We start from the raw sequence: 18,066 nt of genomic DNA on the forward strand, positions 1-18,066 counted from the left end.
TCCTTGGCGAAACGTCAATGCAAATGTTCGTAGAGGTGGGCGAATGAATTAAAAAGCAGAGTAGGCATGTAAACTGGCAGACTGAAAGGGGAATGTCAGTTTCTGTGGGTTAAGCAGGATCTTTACAGCATATTTAGCACTCGACTTCTTCCAAATCCGTCTCCGTGAAATAACCTCTCTGTTTTCACACAGGAAATATTTGAATAGCTTTGAAATGTGTGTGTAATGCTGGGTATGTGACCAGATGGAAGAGCATTTCTTGGCCGATGAATGTAAACAAGCTGCCACTAATGTCAGTGTTACAGCTGGAGACATAAATATACTTTGGTTGGTCATATTTTATTTTTGAGAGTGCTCAGGACTTTGAAGCGAAGCCCAAATGGAGTTTCTATTTGAATTTTGTTGACGGAGCTTTCATTTGTGTCAATTTTACCTGCCTTTATTGGCTAGACAATCTCATCCCAATGTAAAGTGAATCCAACTGTTAATACTTTTCAGATAGCGTCCAAATTACCATTTCCATCTCTGGTTCCCTGGGGAAAGGGCTGTGCAAACAGCCTTAGGATATTGTAGTTAAAGGAAATTGTCAGCTATGTTGGTAGGTTACTGAGTTTGTAAAGAGTGTGAGAGGCAACGGATGTGCTGTGTTAAACTGGGAATCGTTTGTCCTGCAAACACTTTGATTTGGGGGCTCTGTGGGGGAAGGGTGTTCCATTGTTATAACTTTAAAATGAAGGAAGGTAAAGTGGCTGTTGTGAATCGAGAACTGTCCTGTCCCTTACTTCCTTGTTGAATCCCAATTCTTTAGGCAAGTTGATCTTATTCCTATTGTTATACTGAGGAAAATTAGCCTTTGAGTGACACCAGCCCTAAGATCCCTACCTGAGAGTTAGTGACAGAGCCAAGATTTGGACCTCGTTCTAATCTACTCAAAAGCTCACGTTCTTTTTACTCTCTCTGGTTATCTCCAGGGAAGGAGCAAGGTCATATTTGTTAAGCAGGTCCCAAGAGATTTTTTTTCTGACACATCTTATGTTTCTTAACCTCTCGGTAATTAAATGGAGAACCTATGGGTTTACCTGATTATGACTTTATTTTCAACACTTTATCAGGAAAGTAGTGTGGTTCTCAGAGACCTGCTCAGCCCCATCTTGATTTGACGAGTAACTGCGATTATCTTCCACTCCGGGGCCCTGAGACCGTGAAGACTTAGGAATGGCTCCTTTCAGGCTGTTATTAGAGTTTTTCCCTCCATGTGGTGGTTAGTCTTCTCCACCTGTAATTGCTAACCTCCAAATAAAAGCATTCAGGGAACCCTGAAACCAGATCACCTGGGGGATTTTAAATAAATTCACAGTGGAAAAAAAATCCATTGGCATTTAATAAAAATGTTTGCGGGAGTCAAGGTGCCCATGCACACACCTGTCTGTGCTTGTACCACACTCTTGCATCTTTTTTAAAATATATATTTCTTTTTGAGAGAGAGAGAGAGAGAGCTTGAGCGGGGAAGGGGAAGAGAGAGAGGGAGACACAGAATCCGAAGAAGGTTCCAGGCTCCGAGCTGTTAGCACAGAGCCCGATGCAGAGCTCAAACTCACGAACTGCGAGACCATGACCTGAGCCGAAGTCTGACGCTTAACTGACTGAGCCACCCAGGTGCCCCCACACTCTTGCATCTTGATGCAGGCACGGTAGAAAAGTAAGGCCACAGACTTAAAGGCTGTGATATATGGAGCAGGAGTGGTAGGTAGTCCCTGGCTCTATTATCTTAGGGATCTCTTTCTAGCAGTGTCCTGAATGCAGCTTGGTCAAAAGATGGCTCTTTCTCTGATTTTAAATGAAACTGCATGGCCTTTTTTTGTTCAGGGTAGTTTTGCTGTGTTTCCAATCAAAAGAGATTTGTCTGGGGTCTCAGATCTCTGAGTTCTATCTGGGGTAATGCTGTGGGTGGACGAGGAGGGGGGTCAGGGGTGTGGATTCGTCTCTGTGCCCGTGAGCACATTGACCCAAATGTGTGGTTTGTGGCATGGCGGGGGTGAGGGTGGGAGGGGGAGAGTGAGAAAGAAGGAAGGAGAAGTGTACCAGGTGATTAGATATAAAAATAAACAAAACAGGGGCATCTGCGTGGCTCTGGCTGAGAACCCCACTTCGGCTCAGGTCATGATCTCACAGTTTGTGAGTTCAAGCCCTGCGTCGGACTCTGTGCAGACAGCTCGGAGCCTAGAGCCTGCTTCCGATTCTGTGTCTCCCTCTCTCTCTGGCCCTCCCTCTCTCACTCTCACTCTGTCTCTCTCAAAAATAAATAAACATTAAAAATAATAAAACAAAATGCCAAAACAGCCCATGTCATAGGATTATTAGGAAAATCTACTGAAATAATATGTATGAAGTGCTCTGGGCCTGGCATCTAGTAAGTACTTAATAAATATTGGTTTTTATGTCTTTTCTTTTGCATCTCTTACTGTTATATGCATATCAGATGTGCATGGGAGAAAGACTTCTGAAATACTAAGATAGGCTATAAGTTTTGTGACATAAGTAATAGGATTAGGGGATGGCTGTGATTACAGTGTAATTCAGACAGTTGAGAAGGTTGGGTATCCAATGAGATCTTTATAAGAATTTGGCTAACGGCATTATTTTAGACTATGAAGTGAATGTGGACTCTTGCGTGCTACTTGTTTGAAGCCTCTGGTGGAGGGCAAAGGGAGTAACCAGAGGGAAATTTGACGTGTCCTTCCCGTGAGGCCTTTACAGTGCTTGGGGGGCTGGGGGGTGGGGGAGTGGTTGGCAGAGATTATCAACCTGACAGGATGGAGAAACATTAACGGTCGAGATATGAATTATGGGCTAAGGAGGCAAAGAGTTTCCACACCTATGCCACCCTGCTGTCCTGTGGTAGGAATTTATGACTGGAGCATAGGTGTGGATGCCCATCAAGGCAGGGGAGGGAGAGGAAGCATGCTGCACATGGCAGCCGCGATTATTGATGCAAGATGGTCTCTACCTCGGAGATTACCAGCGACCCCGTACTGGGACAACAGCATCTTTTGGCTGCCAAGACCACTCGCCAGAGTTAGGGATGGTGCATTGTGCTTCCCGTGACTCGTCACTGATGAAAGTCGTTGGGAGTATCTTTTTCCCTGGCTCTTAAATACAAAAGGAGAAAACCTTACTCAGTAAATTATGTCATTTGAAGAATATGTGCCGGTCACCCTGTGATCCTTCTGCCACAATTCTTTATGCTTCCTCATCACTTAGTCTGTAATTTCGAGCTTCCCAAGGAAATGGGACAATGAATACATGTGTTTCTTTTAATTTTGCATCAGATTCACTTAGCAGCCAAGTCTATAGTGAGTAGAGGATCATTCTTGTTTAAGAGGCTGTTAATCACCAATTGTAAAAGTTCCAAGTGGGAACGGATGGGCCAGAGCTTTCGTCTTGTGGGCATTCCTTTGGAAGAAATAAGGAGAGATGCTGCCAGCTGCCTGGTTGAGAGATGGGAGGCTTAGACGTGGACTTTCTCCTGCGGATCAAAGAGAGGCCTTTGCTTATTCAGCTTTCTCTTTTTCAGGCAAAATGTGGTGTGTGGGACAGAACAGGCTGGAATCGCCCGTGGGAGTGAATGTGGAGAAGGGGTCCCGTTGGCGGGGAAGGGGGTGGATGCATCTCATCTCCCTCTTGAGTTCCCAACCTGTTGGAAATTGAGAGCACTGTCGTAGGGGTGTCCTCAGCTTCCACCTGATCTCTCTCAGTGAGTTTTGCCAGCTCCATTTGCCTGAGGAGAGAAATGACTGGGCGGGGATATCTGCTTGTAAACAGAAGTGGATGGTGCCATGTTGTTTACCTCCCTCACCTGTGTTTGTGGATTTCATCCAAAGCTTTGGCATCACGATAGCTATGTGGCATCATCTGCTAATTTACCCATCCGTCAGTTTGTGCAAAGGAAGGAAAGGGGAAGGAATGGAGTGCTGCAGGGAGACGAACTGTCTAAACTCATTCCCTCCTACAAAGTTGAAAGTAAAATAAAAATAAACTTGAATGAGGGCCGTCTGGGTGGCTCAGTCGGTTAAGCGTCTGACTTCGGCTCAGCTCATGATCTCACGGTTCGTGGGTTTGAGCCCTGCGTCGGGCTCTTTGCTGACAGCCAGCTCAGAGCCTGGAGCCTGTTTCGGATTCTCTGTCTCCCTCTCTCTGACATTCCCCTGCTCATGCTGTCTCTCTCTGTCTCTCAGAAATAAATAAAACATTAAAAAAATTTTTTTTTTTTAAAAAGTGAACATTCTTGGGCATCGTGCATCCAGGCCAGATCACCACAGAGGCAGGGACAAGGTAAGCGTGAGGGCCTGGCTGGGTGTGGAGGAACCCATTCAGGTGGTTTTGGTGGAGGGTTCTGGCCAAGGGAGGCAGACATAGAAGGAACAGAATTGAGCAGGTACCCAGCTCTGCACCCTAAGAGCATATTTCATAATCAGTAGATGAAGTGAGGATGGTATGAAAGGAGTCAGGAGAGCAGGCGCTCTGGCCCAAGTCTGCCGGTTTGGACTCAGTCTGTACATGGGGGGCAAGTTCCAGAAGGTTCCATGCCTGATATACTTGGAGGAGCGCTATCCGTGGCTGCTGGCAAGCCTGGGCTGGGGACTGTGTAGGCACTGCTCTCCAGTAGTCTTCTTGACCGGTGGATGAGGGAGGTGATATTTACTTCTCTTTTACGGGTAGGGAAGCCAAGGCTCAGGAAAGCAAAGTAACTTACTTGCAGTTTACGGAGCTGGTAAGTGGCAGAGCCAGGATGGGAATACTGGTGTTCGGTTTCAACGCCCGGAGCTCTTTCTTCCCACCCCCCAGCTCTGGTTTATGTGTGCATACCGTACTCACTTCCTCTGATAGATTTCACTGTCACCCAAACAGAGGTATGTGTATATTTCTGTGAATTTGACAAGTCCAGTTTTCATGAGCAGATGTCCCTACCTCGCTCACTTTTGACCCAACAAGGACACTTGGCGTCTCTGTAGTGCCCGCACGGTATGTGGTTGCAGAGGTGGCCCCTGAGCTGTGGTGACAGTCCTGGCTCATCGCAGCAGTCGGAGGAGCACCAGTTACTGAAGCCGGGTTCTTAGCACCTTCCCGCATGGGAAGGCCGATCAGCATTCTGCTACAACATGCCAGAGACGGGAGGGAGCTTGCTCTCAGTGTTTGTATTTTGTAGTTCCACCAAAAGGGCCGACTTAGTGGCCGGCCACCCTCTAGCAAGCTCCAGCTGTGGCTGGTTGAGCCACTTTTTTGGCCAGGGTTGAATCACGTTAGTCCCTTGGGAAAAGCATACATGTTTCCCCATTGTCTGTGAGGTAAGGTTCAAACTTCTTTTGAAATTCCAAACCTCTTCAGTTTGGCTTGTGCCTCCCTTGAATCTGCCTCTCAGGCCACCCCAGAGCCAGCCTTCCGGGCTTTGTGAATGGCCAAAGCCACTGCCTCCCTGTCAGGACACGAATTGCCCTTTTCATGTCGCGTGCTCCATTATCTCTGCTCCTTTGCCCAGTAGTCAGCCTTTGGTTAGTCAGCCGTGACCATTTTCTGTCTCTTCTAGACTGCCCCATTCCCTGCTTCCTTCAGCTCCCATGCTGATCCCTAGGTCACAGGACCGTGCAGACTGCTGGGTGTGGAGAAGATGCTCGACGTTTGCTGAGTTGAAGGGCTCAGGCTTCGTTTCTGCACGAGATCGATTAATCTCCGGGCATAGAGCGTTCATTGGAGACTCTTTGGAAGACTCTTCCTTTAGTTTCCTCCTTCCCACCGTGGGATCGAGTGAAACAGACCGCTGGGCTGGGAGTTCAGGAAACCAGGATGCTAGTGCTGATTGACTCTCCAGCCTGCGTGACCTGGGCCAGAGTAGCCTCAGTGTCCCTAGCTATGAAATGTGAGTCCAGTGATCACACTTAACCAGGTGGGCACTAGCCTTGTGCAGCTGGGTGTGTTTTTTCACCCCAATGGCATGTGGCTTCCTTTGCTCCAGTCCCTTAACACTGTTAGTGAAGGACAGTCTGCCGTAGGGTAGGGCCCTTTCGTCCATTTCACTAGAATGGCCCTAAATGCACCCAACATGGGCAGCAGCTTTGAAAGCCTCTGAGTATTGGGATAGCATCCACTTCCCCGAGAGCCCAGAGATCCCACAACCTACATGTGCTTTGAATCTCCGTTGGCATTTTGATGATTTTTCTCCTGTTACAGAGGATGGCCGGACAAGATTGATAATACCAATATCGTTTCTCTGTGCTCTCCTCCTCAGACCTGTCACTGCAATCAAGGATTGTTTTTGAAAGGCCTGTGGATCACTCCTGCCAGTGGGGCCTCTTTTATTAGCATTTGACTTTATTTTATTAAAGATCACGGAGTCATTTGGAGTCCGTTCTTGAGGCTGAGGTGATTTAAGGGAAAACGGATCTTACCCATTTACTCTCATTCTGTGTCTATAATGTCTACAGTATTTACGGCATTAATTTTGTAGGCGATGTATTGTATAGCCGAACAGCGTGTTACATACATGAATGGTGGTGCCGTGACTGAAGTATGTGTCCCTTGGTGGCTTTGTCCTCAGGCATGTAACTAAATATGCACACAGATTAAATGACTGAGTGAGTATTCAGAACCGCTTGTTCTCTATGCCTACTTCAGCTGCTTTCTGGTTCCGCTTCTTATTTCCTCCCTCGGATCATTACAAAAGGCTCCTGTTTGAATTTCTGGGTTTATGTAGCTACGCCATCTTGTCCATGCCCAGCAGTCAGATCCCCCAGTCCCGGTGACTGCCCAGTCATCCCCTTGCTTAAGGATCCTTCCTCCATTCACCGGGTCAGAAGAAGACCATTCAGCCTGGTACACAGGCCCCTCTCCGCATCAACCAAATGAACTTGGCTAACACTTCCCTGCCCCTGTGTCTGCTTTCCTCATGTCTGTGGCATGCTACCAGGCCCCCATCCTTCACAAACGCACCCCCCTCTTCAAAACCTGCTTTTGTCACAAAGAACTCCCAGGCTTCGGGGATTTCGTCTTCCCAGGCTTGCAGCTCTTAGTTTGGCCGAATGTATTGGTCATGTATTGCCGTGTAACAGATTACTCCACAATGTAAAACAACAAACACATATTGTCTGCCACAGTTTCTGAAAGTCAGGATTCCGTAAATGGCTTAGGTGGGTGGTTGTGGCTCAGGAATTCTCTCCAGGTTGTAGTCTAGCCGTCAGTCAGAACGTCAGGCATCTGAAGTTTAGACTGGGGTGAAGGATCCACTTTTAGGCTCACTCAAGAGGCTTTTGGCAAGAGGGGCGCCTGGGTGGCTTAGTCGGTTAAGCGTCCGACTTTCGCTTGGGTCATGATCTNACCTTCTCTACTTGGTCTTCTCCATAGGGCTGCTCAATGACATGGCAGCTGGCTTATCCAAAGTGAGTGATCATAAAGACAGACAGGCAGACAGACAAACATGGTGGCTGCAGTGCTTTTTGTAACCTAATCCTGGAAGTAAAAACCATGACTTCTGTTGGCCCCATTGACCAACCTAGGTACTCTGTGGAAGGTGACCACTCGAAGATGTGACTAACAGAAGGTGAGGTCATTGGGACCACATTGGAGGTTGGTTACTGCCCCTGCCCTGTCTTTTTGCACAGATATGTTGTTTTTCCAGCTAGCCCAGAGATGGTTAAAGTTCAGAGACTGGTCTCATCCACTGCCATTGCTCCAATACTTCATTCAAAGGGCTTTCCATGGAGCTGCCTAGTTTCTCTTCACGATAACCTGTTGGGCTTTTAAAAACCAAATTAATTAAAACAGACGCAGAGAACTAAGGCCCCGAGATATTAGTTATTTAAGTCAGTCAGCTACTATCTGACAAAGTTCGTGAATTCATTCCCAGGTCTTTCTGATCTAAAACCTATGGTGGTGGTGGTGTTGTTGTTTTCATTGTACAAATGATTTGCCGATTATGACTTTTGTTGAATATTTGCTACAACCTGCTTTCCTGTCCGTCAGCTTTGGTGATAATGAAGAGGAACAATTTGGGAGCACCCCGTGATGCGGGAAGTATTTGTACAAAGCAATTCCAAGATAGGCAAAGTTTCCGAGAGATTGTCCTCACCAACTGAAATCTCATCTTCTGCGCTTTCGTCTGTCCAGCTAGTGTTTAAGCAAAGCCTAAACTGGTTTATTTGCCTCTTCTACTGAACAAGGGAACTTCAGAGGCCCTTGTAGGTGCCCTGTTTCAAAAAGTCTTTCATGCATAGTCATCCCAGGAAGTGTCACCTGTTACCTTCTTCTGCGGGACACAGGACACTGCCCATCACAAAACCTTGCTCATGTGTTTCAAATGGAATGAGAACAGACTCTTGGTTTTCTAGGTTTGGTGGGATTAAGTCATCATTTAAATTGGAGTATCTCCTGATATATCGTCCTAGATACCATGACTCAGTTCACAGAGAGCCTGGTGTGATGGTAGGGTCGGGGAAAGGGAAGAAAAGAAAAGACAAAAGGGAAAAAGGGAAAAGGAAAGTTCTCCCTGTACCTTCGAACACTGAGTTATGGTGGTTGAATTAAAGGAGCTTTGATTTCCTTTTTCATCTTGAGCAAAACTCTGGCCCCCATAGTTGGCTTTCAAAATGTGGAATGAGTACAAGCGTTTCTAATTTCAGTCGTTCTTCCTTTATTCTCTGCAAAAAGGGGAACACGGCAGGTGGCTTTCTAAAACTTGAACACCTCGAGTTTTGTGTTCCCACTCATGATTGTCTTTTATGTCTGCAGGGGACATTTAGACTTATTCTAGTAGAGGTTCTTTGGGTCTTTGACTTACTGGCTAAAGATATATATATATATATTTATGTTCTTGATTTAGGTATGTCTTCCACCTCTTAGGTCTGGAAAAGTTTTGAGTATTGTTTTTTCAAGCTCTTTTCCTCTACATGGGTATGCTTTTCATTGTTGTTGTTTTTCCCATCACGGTCACGGTCATAGAGTGATTTAATATTATGTGTCTTGCCACAGGGTGTTTCCCCAAAACCGTGGAATTTCTTGAATCTCTTTAAAGAGTCCAAAAACACTGGGGGGAAGAGAGGATGAGAAAGGGATTTGAAGAACAATTGGGAATGAGCTTCCTCAGATACTTTTGTACTTTGAGGTGGTAATAAGTTGTTTTCTACATAGATTAACATTCTCTCTCTTCTTTTAAATGGTTATTTACTTTTGAGAGAGAGAGAGAGCACGAGTGGCGGTGGTGCAGAGAAGGGGGCGTGGCTGAGAATCCGAAGCCGACTTGTGCTGACGGCTGAGAGCCTGATGTGGGGTTTGAACTCATGAACCGTGAGATCATGACCTGAGCCAAAGTTGGACATTCAACTGACTGAGCCATCGAGGTACCCTAGATTGACATTCTTTTGAGCACCTGTACTCTGAGTCAAATTCTTTTCTCTGGAGCTCTGAGGAAGTTCCCATTCTGATGATGGTAGCATTTTCTCTCACTATCTTATTTCTGTGTTTGTATATATCTAGATTTATCTGCAAGTAATACTTAAATATTTATGTGGAGATATACCTGCAAGCACGAAATATTTCCCGAAATGTCCATATTAATTTGCAGTCCCTTCCTCCCTCCCCCCAATATAAATGGGCATTTAAAACTTCCGGGGAGGGGGCGCCTGGGTGGCTTAGTCGGTTAAGCGTCCGACTTTCGCTTAGGTCATGATCTCGCGGTTCGTGGGTTCGAGCCCCGGGTCGGGCTCTGTGCTGCCTACCAGCTCAGGGCCTGGAGCCTGTTTCAGTCTGTGACTCCCTCTCTCTCTGACCCTCCCCTGCTCACGCTGTCTCTCTCTCTCTCTCCTAGAAATTAAACAAAACAAAACAAAACAAAACAAAACAAAAAAAAAACCTTCCGGGGAGCAATTAGTAGTCCTTGAGAGAAGTTACCTGGTCAGGTAGCTTTGGACAGGTTAGGTACATTTTATGGGACCTACCGAGACATAATTCCTGGGAATTCCGCAAGTAAGACATGTCCACCAGAAAGAAAACACAGTTTGGAGCAGGAAGAAGAGCATCCCTTTTGACAGGATTTCCTTAGCACCCAAGGGGCTGCTTTGCTCCTGGAGGGAAAGTACACAAACCCAGAGAGAATATATACCAAAGGAATTAAGTGACCTGGCATATTGGTCTCATTACCTTCTGACATGTATATTCTCACTTATAATAAAGGTACTGGCAATCGTAATTATTAGTATGCAAAGCCATTAGCCGTTTGTCCAGCACTACATGGGTTCCATCTTTGGCTTCACAGCATCCACGCTCCCAAGTCCACTCCCTCACCGCCATGAGGAAGTGAGTCCTGTTCATTTTGTAAAGAAAGAGGGTCGTAGTAGCTCAGTGACTAACTGGCATACCTAGCTCAAACTGGGAAAACAGAATTTCAACTCCAAGCCTTCTTTTATCGCCCAAGAACCCAAGCCTTTTTGACTTGTAATTTAGTACACTTGCCTGCCTCTGTCCCTCACGTAACTGTGCATTCCCCAGCTTGACTTCGTGAAAGGGGAATCATATGTTTTTGGTTCTATTATTGCTTCTTTCTTTCATTCCTGCTCCCATATTTCATGAGGTCAAGGCCAGAGATGCTTTTGCGTTTCTAGTTTCCATTCCGTTCTCAGAATATGACAGACATTGACAGACACTGGAAATCATGGTCGTTGGAACTATGCCCACAGGTTCTTTGACACTCCCTTCAGAAGACGGAGCCGATTCTCCTTGGATGTGGGTTGGCCTTCGTGACCCATTTCTAACAAGTGGAAAAAAGTAAAGATTGACAATGTGTATCTTTAAAGACTAGATCATAAAAGACACTGTGGCTTCCTCCTTGCTCTCTCTACCGGATCACTCACACTGAGGGAAGTTAGCTGCCCTGTAATGAGGACACTTAGGATGTCCTATGTAGAAGCCCATGGAGTGAGAAACCGAGGCCTCTGGTCAAGAACTTGGAAATGGATTATTTAGCCCTGATCAAGCCTTCAGGTAATTACTTACCAGTCGCCTCAAGAAAGACCCTATAGGAGAAACAGCCAGCCCTACCAGTGCCTAAATTCCCACCTTACAGAAACTGAAAGATAAGAAATGCTTGTTTTAAGTCCTGGGTGTTCTGTTATGTAACAATGCACAAACTAACGTAGAAATGACAGGATATAAACCCAAAAGAGCTCCGGGCCTACGATACTTCTGGTCATTAATGTTAATGACTCAGTGATACAGACTGTGATTTATAGACACCAGCTATTTCTCCGTTGTTTTCTTCCGACTCTGAAATAGGTACAAGGGTTTGGAGTGTTTCCCAAATTAGATAATCACCTGGGGATCATTTAAAGCCCACGATTGAAGGCCCCACACAGACCCATGAAGTGGAACATCCGAAGGATGGGGTTTTGGAATTTCTATTTTCAAAAAAACCCTTTAGAGATGCTTCTGATGCAGACGGCCCGAGCTTGTCCGAGGAGTACTACTTGGGAACCACTGAACTCGAACACTTTTCTCTTATTTCGGTTCTGATCGTGAAAATTTAATTTCGTTTAGTTCTATCGTAGGATCGTTCTCTCGTAGCATCTTCCGCAGTAGGGGAGTATGCCTTGGGATGAAGAACTGTTGTCAGATCTGCAGCTAGACGCCCCCTTCAAGCCCCATTTTGTGCTTGGCACGGAGCCCACATCACACCAGGGACTCAGGGACTGTCCTTTCAGGCATTGCATGGGACCAAGAAGAGAGAAGAGAGGTTCCAGTGCAAATGTTGAGTCTACTGCCTGGTATTAGTCTCAAGATTAGGCATGTTTCTGTCTGAGTGTCTCCCCATGTATACAGATTTCAGGAGGCTCCTTTAGAAAAGGAAGGAGCGTAGAGAGTTGGTAGCCACGGTGAGCACTCTGGGGGAACTCATTGGCCTTCAGAAATGAAGGAAGAAGTCCCAGTCCCATCAGTAGATGCTGACAGAGTTCTGGCACAAGCAGAGCGTATTTTAAAGACGAGTTTTTAGTTCCTCAGTGAAATATTTTGATCCTAATATAAAGTTACTTCTTCATCCAACATGGACACTCGTGGGAGGTCGCTCTCCCTAGCACCGTCCAGGGGCCACAGAGGTGCATGGGGCTCTGCCCTGTGATGTACAGTCCTTTTCCGCAATGGTGGACTTAGGGCTGAGTCTGGAGCCTGTACCCGTATATTCTTATGGCTTCTTAAGAGGCCCGTGTACGATGGCTGAAGAGATAAATCACACAGACAACATCTAGCATGTGAAAAGGCAAATTTTTAGTAAGCTCCTATGTAGGTCTCTGATCTTCAAAAAACAACAAACAAGAAACAAAATTAGTTTGTCAGACACTGTGACTAAACACTGGGTATAGCTTCAGTGATGTATACCATCTGGATGTCTCTGTCAAGTGTCAGTGTTTGTTGTGTGATCTGCATTTTTTTTTAAATTTTTTTATTCTAGGAGAGAGAGAGACAGCGTGAGCAGGGGAGGGANGCTCCAGGCTCTGAGCTGTCAGCACAGAGCCCGACAGGGGCTCAGACTCGGGAATGGCAAGATCATGACCTGAGCCAATGTCGGAAGCTTAACTGACTGAGCCACCCAGGCACCCCTGATCTGCATTTAAAATTTTTTTTGATGTTTTATTTTATTTTTGAGAGAGAGACAGCATACGAGTGAGGGAGCATACAAGCTGGAGAAGGGCAGAGAGAGAGGGAGACAAAGAATCCAAAACAGGCTCCAGGCTCTGAGCTGTCAGCACAGAGCCCGATGCGGGGCTTGAACTCATGAACCACAAGATATGATCGGAGCCCAGGTTGAATGCTTAGCGAACTGAGNTTGATGTTCCTATTTCCCCCATGAGCTCTGATCTAAAATCTCTCCTGGCACCCACACAGGTATGTGGTCTTGGAAAAGTCACTTTCCTGCTTTAGAACTCAAGTCTTTTCATTAGAGAAAGGAGAGATGTAGACAGATGAGCCAAGTTGTCATCTAAAACGGTGTGGGGTGCCTGGGTGGCTCAGTCGGTTAAGCACCTGCCTTCAGTTCAGGTCATGATCTCACAGTTTGTGGGTTCGAGCCCCACGTCGGGCTCTGTGCTGACAGCCAGCTCGGAGCCTGGACCCTGTTTCAGATTCTGTGTCTCCCTCTCTCTCTGACCCTCCCTTGCTCATGCTTTCTCTCTCCCTCCCTCCCTCCCTCTCTCTCTCTCTCTCTCTTAGAAATAAATACAACCCTTAAGAAAAAAATTTTTAAGTGGTGAATCAGTCAGTACTGTATTAGTTGACTAGGGCTACTCTAATAAAATACTGCAGACTGGGTAGCTTAAACAGCAGACTTATTTCCTCATGTTACTAGAGGCTGGAAATCCAAGATCAAGGTGTCAGCAGGTTTAGTTTTTCCTGAGACCTCTCTTCCTGTCTTGCAGATGCCTTTTTTCTCACTAGCCTCCCATGACCTTTCCTTTCTGTACCTGAGTTCTTCACGTCTCTTTGTCCAATTTCCTCTTCTTTTGTGAGTGTGTGCATTTATTTATTTACTTTTGAGAGAGAGAGACAGAGAGAGCACGCAGGAGGAGCAGAGAGAGAGGAAAAGAGAGGGAATGAAAGAATCCCAAGCAGACTCCACACTGTCAGCACAGAGCCTGATGTGGGGCTCGAACTCACCAACCATGAGATCATGACCTGAGGAGAAACTAAGAGTTGGAGGCTCAAGTGACTGAGCCACCCAGGTGCCCCACCCATTTCCTTTTCTTAGAAGGACACAAGTCAAATCGGATTAGGACCTACCCTAATGGCGTCATTTTAACTTAATCATTTCTTTAAAGGCCCCATCTTTAAATCTAGTCCCATTCGGAGATACTAGGGGTTAGAGCTTCGAAATAACGAATTGGGGGGAATACAATTCAGCCCATAACAAGCTTCCAGAAAACCTTCGCAATTATTAGAGGTCCATTGTGAAGCGCTGGTGGGGGTAAAGGAGGGGCAGTCTTGGGTGTCTCTAGCAGAGGTAGAACAGATATAGAGACAGTACCCTGAAGACAGCTGGTCGTTTCCCCACCTTTCCAGAAACAAGTTCTGAGATTATCTCTGGACTTCAGTAGAGTCCAAGTTAAAGTCACAGAATGCTAGCAATAAAGGAGACCTTCAGGTTATGCCCCTATATAATGTTAGAGGAAGTGGAGGGCTAGAGAGACTGCACTGTGTTTGTAACTAGGTCTCTTGATTTATAACCCAATTACATCTGCTCAGAGACAAATCAGCGTACATAACCATAGTTTCTGACCTCAGTGTTGCCGCACTCCACACCTCTGAGACACCCCAACTTAGGAGTGGTATGACATTTTTCCAGGCTCCAAGGAAGAGAGGATATAATGGTACTTCACTGTGATGTGCTAAGAACATTCCAAAAATAGTGACATTCTGGGGCGCCTGGATGGCTCAGTCAGTTGAGCGTACGGCTTCGACTCAGGTCATGATCTCGCGATTCGTGGGTTTGAGCCCCGCGTCGGGCTCTGTGCTGACAGTTCAGAGCCTGGAGTCTGCTTCAGATTCAGTGTCTCCCTCTCTCTCTGACCCTCCCCTGTTCACATTGTCTGTCTTTCTCTCTCTCTCTCAGAAATAAATAAATTTAAAAAATAGTGACATTCTGTAATCAAAAGCTTTGTGTCCAGGGAGAGGCTTTTTCAACACTTTCTTCTTGCTCTCCCAAAGGAGGGCAGTTTTCTCACAATGAGTTATAGGATGAAGGGTAGTATATCTGTAAATTGGTGGAGTTTTTGTTTTTGTTTTTGTTTTTTGTATTTAAACAGATGAAGAACAGCGAGAAACAATAATAGAAGTGATCCGTTTAATTCCAGAGTTAGGACTAGAAATGATTTTTGGTGTCTAATGCTTTTAGAAACCACCAGACTGTTGAAATGTTTTAAGAAATTACATCAAATTGCTATCATTTCTTTTTTGGAGTCTGTAAGTGGCTTGAGAGTCAGAGATGTGACCTGGAACTTTCTCTGGGTTAAGTGGAATAAAATTTGCAAATATTGATTGTATACTTTTAAGAAATTTTTTAGGGATGGCTGGGTGGCACAGTCGGTTAAGCATCTGACTTCTGCTCAGGTCACAATCACACAGCTTGGGAGTTTGAGCCCCGCATCTGGAGCCTGCTTCAGATTCTATGTCTGCCCCTCTCTCTGCCCCTTCCCACTCATTCTCTTTCTCTCTCTCAAAAATAAACACTAAAAGTTAAAAATTTTTTGAAGATCACGGGTAAATCAAATAAGAATAATATCTCTACTTGTGATAGGAAACGGTAGTTTACATAGTTCAACAGACATTTCAATTCGTCTTGGGAAAGAAATTCTGTGAGCGTTGTATTGATGGTTCCCGTTTGTCTTACTCCCACGATAAAATACGTAACATGTACCCTTGTGAACCTACTGAGAGAAAGGCAGCCAGCTTTTCCCAGATCTGAAACAGGGACATCTGTGATTAAGGACTGGCTACTTATCATTATAAAATGAATTATCTGAATGCAAAAGTAGAGAGATCTTTTAATATTGTGCCAGAACGATCTGCCCTTTTCATGGTATGTCTGCTGTTCCTGAGACAGAATATTTGCACCACAGGCCCGCTGCCTATTTTCAGAGAGTTCCAGAATGATTTATTCATCCAGCAAATACGTAAGTGAGGCACCCTGTGCTCGCCACTAGCGACAGAGCAATGAATGACAACCACAGTGGCATGCTCCTGTCGTTGTAGTGAGAAAGACAGGCCCTCAGAAAAGAATTGCACTTTTGAAAGTGAATCTGCAAGTTGGGCTACATTTTCCAAAAGAAAGGAATGTGCTTCTGGGAGATACAGGAGCAGGTGAGTAAGGAGCCTCCCCAGGCGGGCAGGCTTCCCTGGGAACCTCCTTCGGGTTGGGAAATGGTGCGGGAGGGGGAGCTGAGCGGCGGTGGCAGGAGACAAGGGTCAGACAGAGGGAAGGGCATGTGCGTGCGTGAAGGAGGCATAATGGAAAACCACAGGTCAGGTGGGGAAGGAGAGGATTGGGGGTTTTGTGTGTTCTCTTTCCTTTTCTGGTGGGCCTTTGGGAAAAATCACCTCACTTCTTGGGGCCTCCTGCCCTTGTTTGCCTGAATGGGAGAATCTGAGGTTACCTCAGAGTCCCTGAACTAGATTCTTCTATTCACACAGATTGCCCAAGCACCTACTGTGTACCGGGTAATCTGATCGGCCCTGCAATTCAAAGGTGAATTAACTGGGACCGTTGACCTCCCGCAGCCGGGATCCAGCAGCAGAGATCAGCAGAGGACGTGGCCCATTGTGGTGCCGTGTTGTGGGCATCGCGGGAAGATGGCTGACAGGGGGATTAGCCCCGGGGGCCCCCCGGTGGGAGGAAGATGGCAGTCTGAAGGAGTTCACAGAGGAAGAGACGTTTCACCAGACAACAGGGGAAGTCGGCCTGGGCAGCGAGCAAGGGAGAAGACAACTCATGGAGACTGGAAATCCTCCCTGGGACAATGATGTGGGACCCGATTCCGTACCCTAAAGTACTGATAATGCAGGCGTGTCCTTTTGGGAATCTACGTGCACCCCGGTTTCCAGGGATGGGTTATGGAACTCCTTGCCTCTGATCTCCTCACTACGCAGGCTGGGGAAGAATGCACATCGTTCCTGTGCTCTGGCTTGGTTCCCCATCTGTCAGAAAATGCCCTTTACACAGCAGGGCTCGAGCCACTTAATTATTGTTTGTGGGAAGTTCAGGTCAAGGATGAATTTCTGTTGCAAAACTGAAAGCACACAAGTGAGATGTTTTAAAATGAAGTGCAAGGGTTTTTTGTTTGTTTGTTTCATTTTGTTGTTGTAGGGAAGGATCTTAATGGCTTTTCTGTGCTTCCATCGTTGGATCAGATTGTCCGAATATTCTGTTGTCCGCCAGAGAAAGACAAGGACGCTTTTTTAGAGATGCTCTAAAATTATTTTCTGTTTATTCTCTGAAGTGTTTGGCTTGAATAAGAAATAGAATCTCCATGCCAGGATGCAGTTAGCATTCCCGCGGTGTTTTAAAAGCTGGCCAAGAGATTGGCGTGAGAGGAGGAAACCCACACGACTTGAAGTGTTGCTGGAAAGTGGGTTGTGGCCGCTTAGCCTAAATGTGATGAGAAACAGACCACAACCAAACTAACAGTATTGATGTTACAATCTGTTCCCTTCTGGGGCACCTGAGCAGCTCAGTCAGTTAAGCATCTGACTCTTGATTTCGACCGAGGTCATGGTCTCACGGTTGGTGGGTTGGAGCCCTATGTCAGGTTCTGTGTTGACAGCACAGAACCTGCTTGGGCTCTTCCCTCTCTCTCTCTCTGCCCCTCCCCCCCAAAATAAGTAAATAAACTTTAAAAATAAAGTAAAAAAATTTGTTCCCTTCCTCCCTTCCAGAAGGACTGGAAGGTTTTGAAAAAAGAAGACCTGAGTGTAACATGACCATTACAATACAACACAAAGCCAAACCTCACAATAAGTTTTTTTTTCCCGTTTAATTTTTTTGACCGAGGTATGTAACTATTGTTAATATTGTTATTGTTTTGGGGCACGAATTTTAGGGGAAAGATTCCTGGCAGCCTAAGCAAAGAAGGGAAAAATGGTTGCCTAGCAACTTGCATTGACTGATCAAAAAGGAAACAGGTCAGCCTGTCAGGAGATATAGTTTTTAATATATTTATTATACCAATGTGCATACTGTAAACATTGAACAGTAGAATTTTCCATAGCTTCCATAAGCTTCCAGGCAATGGCAAACTCTCCTTGGTGAGACAGCTTTTTTACGGTGACCTTCAGTAAAATCATATACTGGGTTGAAGGCATTTTTAAAATTTGGGGACATAGCTAAGGCAGTCTAGGTTTGTAGTTTTCTATTATGATTCAACGCGGGGAGAAATATCAGTAAGTGGATGGGTATTACCGTGTTTCGATCAGTGTTTTAAAACCCGTGTGTTCCTGAGAACAGCCTGGGGCCCTTGTAAAATATAGATCCCATGCCTGCTC

The 18,066-nt window shown here is 45.8% G+C and overlaps 1 protein-coding gene and 1 non-coding gene across 2 annotated transcripts in view; both read left to right on the top strand.

Moving 5' to 3' along the window:
• Positions 1-18,066, top strand: part of MB21D2 (Mab-21 domain containing 2) — a 117,504-nt gene that overhangs the window by 62,726 nt on the left and 36,712 nt on the right. The window lies entirely within an intron of this gene.
• LOC144223779 (small nucleolar RNA SNORA73 family) lies at positions 12,078-12,282 on the top strand. The gene has a single exon (XR_013332823.1). It is a non-coding gene; the product is annotated as a small nucleolar RNA SNORA73 family (small nucleolar RNA).

This window comes from Crocuta crocuta, unplaced genomic scaffold, assembly GCF_008692635.1.
Source record: "Crocuta crocuta isolate KB4526 unplaced genomic scaffold, BGI_CrCroc_1.0 scaffold70, whole genome shotgun sequence".
In the NCBI taxonomy this organism is placed as follows: Eukaryota; Metazoa; Chordata; class Mammalia; order Carnivora; family Hyaenidae; genus Crocuta; species Crocuta crocuta.